The sequence below is a fragment of the Tenrec ecaudatus genome, unplaced genomic scaffold (genome assembly GCF_050624435.1).
Source record: "Tenrec ecaudatus isolate mTenEca1 unplaced genomic scaffold, mTenEca1.hap1 Scaffold_546, whole genome shotgun sequence".
In the NCBI taxonomy this organism is placed as follows: Eukaryota; Metazoa; Chordata; class Mammalia; order Afrosoricida; family Tenrecidae; genus Tenrec; species Tenrec ecaudatus.
This window is the reverse complement of record NW_027459457.1, coordinates 547,557-552,304: the sequence shown is the minus strand read 5'-3', so window position 1 is coordinate 552,304 and position 4,748 is coordinate 547,557. Positions and strand designations below refer to the sequence as shown.

The following is a 4,748-nucleotide window of genomic DNA, read 5'->3' as shown; positions in this document are numbered from 1 at the left end:
AATTTTTAAAAAGATGTTCAGTTGCTGTTTTGTTGGGGATTTTATATTTTGTGTTTATTTTTTACCTCTTTTGTATAAGTAGGGAATTTATAGGGAAATATGTACTTTATGGAATAAATTTTAAGAACTAAAATATATTTTATCTTAAATAAATTAACGTATGTTTGATCTTACAGCTAAATCACTGATTATATATTTGCAGAGCCGACTTAAAGGATGAAAGAAAATTCTATCAAGAGTGTTACTTTTGACTTCAAACCTTTCCTAATAAAGTCTTTTAACTACCTGTGGAAAAAAATAAGAACAGAAAAGCTAGTATCATGAGGTATTTGACTTCGGTCAGAACTGCCTCATGACAGAATCGTCAGGATGGGGCAGGTCATAACTCAGGACTGAGTATACTTGCATCCAAACAGTTACTGTGGGGTAGATTCCAAGTCATTGAAACCTGGTGTGCAGAGCCAAACTGAACCTTGTTAGATAGGGGCTGCAAGGCTCTGTGAGGGTTCAAAAGCAAACCACCAGGTCTGCCTTCTGAGGTACCACGATATGGGTTCAGATGATCGTTTAAGTTATGAATTGAGCACTTAACTGTTTGTGCCACCCAGAGATGGCTTGTTGGAAAATAGCTTTTCACTGTTTAGTGTCTTTCCCAAAAGGAAACGGGTGCTTACTTGTGTCCTGCCTCTTCTTATATTACTTGTGTTAGTCTGAGTACATTAGAGAAATAAATCCACAGAAACTGAAATGTATAAAAGGGAGCTTTAGATAAAGGGTAAATGCACATGGAGAAAAAATCCCAAACCAGTGCAGCCCAAGTGTACAAGTCCAACATTAGCCCATATGTCCCACACCAATCCACAATGTCCTCCTCCATCTCAACAAAGACATGCAGTGTGGGTGGCTGCAGGTGGAAAGAACTGCCCATCTGGGTTTCTGAGGTTGTTAACTCTTTACTGGAATTGAAAGCGCCTTTTGTGCGCCTGGGGCGGCTGGTGTTTGTAACCACTCAGACATGAGGGCTCCATCTCCTTGTGCAGGACTACTCGTGATTTATTATCTACCCCAATGCTGCTTCAAGGGTGGTACATGGGTCGGTGATAAACTGTGACCTGTTAAAAATCTGTCCATTTGTAGCTAGGTACAGAAGGGAAAGTCAGAGTGCAGGTCACTGCTATTTCCAATGCCAGCAATGTCATGTAAAGGGCAAAGCGCGCAGCAGGGTGTCTAGACGAAGGACACACTGAGGATGACGAAATACACCACTGAAAACCTTATGCTAATCATGGAAACACTGTCAGGTAGTGAAGGACTAGTAAACCAAGGCAGAACCTTGCCAGAGAGAGGGCCAGATGACGAACACTTCTGGTCAGACTAAAGGGGAGGGCCAGTGACAAAGAGCCAGGTCTTTTGCACGATGCATGGCCACGGGGGCTTCAAAGATGGGTTCAAACATCAAAAAGATATGAGGGTGGCCCAGGATTGGCAAGCCTTTCCTTGTCCTGTACATTGCGGTTGCTTTGAAGCAGACCAACTGGATAGTACCTACCAACAAGACCAACCAAGGAAGAGGAAGCCTCTATGATCCCAGAAACAGACATCACGAGGACGTGTCAGGAGACTTTTACAAAGGTAACCAATGTCCTGGTCCCTCATCACAGAAAGCTGGGGAAACACCATTGTCCTGGTTTACCAGATGTTTCCCAGTTGAATTACTGTCCAGCTGCCCATAGGAAGGAGAAATACCTATAGACATGACGGAAGGGAGGTTCACTCTGCTATGGGAATGTGTTAATCTGTGCACTTTAGATGTGGAAATCCACAGACACACGTGTATAAAAGAGAGTTGTAATTAAATATTAAATGCACATAAGAAACTTCCCTCAAAGATATTTTTAATCTCATAAGCCCACCATTATGCCATAGGCCCCCCAGAATCCACAACCATCTACAAAAGAGATGGAATGAGGCTGACTGCTAGTAAGAGCCAAGTCAGAGAAAGCAAAATAATCTCATATTTGGTGGGCATCTGCATATAGCTGGGGAGCACCCAAAGCTGTTTCACGTAGATAATGTGGCTTCTGCTCAGATATGTCTGAGTGTACGTGAGGTTTGGAAGGAGTAGTATTTAACTGGCTAAGGCATCATCTCACTTTACTGAATTTCAAAATCAAGATGCTCAAGAACTTGCAATGCTAAAGTGACCAATGAATGAATCATTCCGCCCTTCAATTAACAACACCTGTGCCTCTTGGAAATTTGGCGTGATAAGCTAACAATATGAGTGAGCATAACCTGATGTGAAAAACAGGAAGATACAGAAAACTCCATTGTTTAATGTAATTATTGTATACGGGAACCTGCAGGATGTAAAATTTCCCATCAACAACTGATGTTGGAAAATGATAATGCTCCTTAACCCTCCCCCACACCCCCCAAAAAAAACTCATGTTGAGGCACTCTAGAAATGAAAAACGTAAATCTGGGTGAGGCAACACTGAAGTCACCCTTTGAAACGCGGCATGTTAAGATTTCCTTCACATTCAAATAGTTGAAAATCTAAGGCATGACCTGAGAATAGTAAAACTGTTTGAGGCTCCATAATCGGTGCAGGGGAAACACCAGAATAATTGCCTCTTCCTTAATAAACTTGAATCTGCTGGAGTTATATTTGGAGGTGAGATATGGGAAACTGTTTGAGTTACAATAGTATGGAAGTAAAACAATTTTCACTGTGAGTAGCTCAAGTGTTTTCATTGGAATCGGTTGTCTGAATGACACCCACCTGGAGCTTTTTTTTTTTTTTTTTTCAGTTGTAGCTTTTGATTCTGTGTCTTCTCTTCTGCAGGCTAGGTTTTCAGTGTATTGACTGCTCTTTCTAGACTTTTGACAAACCTTTAGTCTGCAGGTTTAAGGTCAGGTGCTGGCTGCAGTTTTGTCTATGGGAAGGAGAGGGACACAGAATCAAAGGGTTTATTCAGATGGTCTATGTGTCCTAACGTAGAAGTCAGACAGAACAGTCTGGTTACTGTAGTTGCCATCCCCCTGGGACTGAGTTTTGGCTGCAGGAGAAGAATGATAGGGATAAAAGTGATGCAAACAGAAGCAAGTATCTTTAATATATTGATGCGTTCAGACTCCAGCCTAGACACTGATCCTTTCTGGGGACTTTATATGCAGTCTCCCCTGACTCCAAAACAGTTCTGAGGAGTAGGAGATTGTGACTGAGTAGGAGGGCTCACTGCCTAGATATCACACGTCGTAGGACCACATGAGGGCTATTCCATGTCAAGCGGTGTCTTAGTGTGCCTCAATCAGTGTTTCCGCCCAAATCCCTAGGTTTCTGAAGTTCCTAGTACCTTGTGTCCTGCAGTCCCTTTTACCCAATAACCTTGGTGATTATACTTTAGAACCACATTTTCATTTGTGGAGATTAAAAAAGTGTTATTAAATAATGTGTTTTATGGAAACTGAATAAATTAGCCATTAGAAACTTATTTGGCTAAAAAAATATAATGCCAGTTTACAAGGAAATGTCTGGATAGGCTGAGTAGGCAGTCATAGAGCCGGCTCAAAGTTGGCAGTCAAGCACTTGCTTCATTGAATGTGTGTCACTATCCACAGTGTTGGAAGTAAATTGGCATCATGAATCAGGTTCCTGAAAGGTCCCCAAATCACTATTCCAAGGATTGAAACCATACTTTTTCCCATTCCATTTAGCCTTCCAGATCATTCAAGCTTTTAAAAAACAGGTCAATTTCACATTCAGTTCATCATCCCACATCTCAATTGGCTCATATCAGTTCAAAGACCCAGTAAACACAATCTCTGAGTTGTGCTGTATTATACTTATGATGAGCTGCATTATGACCATCTGCTTCACTTTCTGTTTTTAGAAAGTTTATCATAAGTAGCATGCACCCATGCTATACCACACACATCTAATGCCATTGTAGCTGTAAGTTTATATCCAAAGTATTCAAGCCCCACAGTCTGATGAAGGTGAGATATGTAAAGCTAGGGGGTGGGGTTCCCCCATCCAGAGATTTTTCACTTTTATAAATATTAACAAACACACACATTAGTTTCTCTTGTTAGTTTTTTACAATTTTTTTTAATCAGGGGAGAGCTCGAACGTAGTCCCCCACTACCACAAATATGCAGTCGAGTTTCCCACATTTGGGGAAATCGCAGGGTTCAGCACATCCGGAGTGCAATGGATAAGCCTCGCCCTGGGAAAACCACCTTCTTGATCATGGTGTCTCCCCTGCCAGGTTTTTACAATTTTTAAAAAGATGTTCAGTTACTGTTTTGTTGGGGATTTTATATTTTGAATTTATTTTTTACCTCTTTTGTATAAGTAGGGAATTTATAGGGAAATATGTACTTTATAGAATAAATTTTAAGAACTAAAATATATTTTATCTTAAATAAATTAACGTATCTTTGATCTTACAGCTAATTCACTGATTATATATTTGCAGAGCCGACTTAAAGGATGAAAGAAAATTCTATCAAGAGTGTTACTTTTGACTTCAAAGCCTTCCGAATAAAGTCTTTTAACTACCTGTGGAAAAAAATAAGAATAGAAAAGCTAGTATCATGAGGTATTTGACTTCGGTCAGAACTGCCTCATGACAGAATCGTCAGGATGGGGCCGGTCATAACTCAGGACTGAGTATACTTGCATCCAAACAGTTACTGTGGGGTAGATTCCAAGTCATTGAAACCTGGTGTGCAGAGCCAAA

At 40.6% G+C, this 4,748-nt stretch overlaps 1 non-coding gene across 1 annotated transcript; it reads right to left on the bottom strand.

Moving 5' to 3' along the window:
- Positions 1-4,119: 4,119 nt before the first annotated feature.
- On the bottom strand, positions 4,120-4,282 carry LOC142436694 (U1 spliceosomal RNA). Its single transcript, XR_012782070.1, has one exon. It is a non-coding gene; the product is annotated as a U1 spliceosomal RNA (small nuclear RNA).
- Positions 4,283-4,748: the final 466 nt, after the last annotated feature.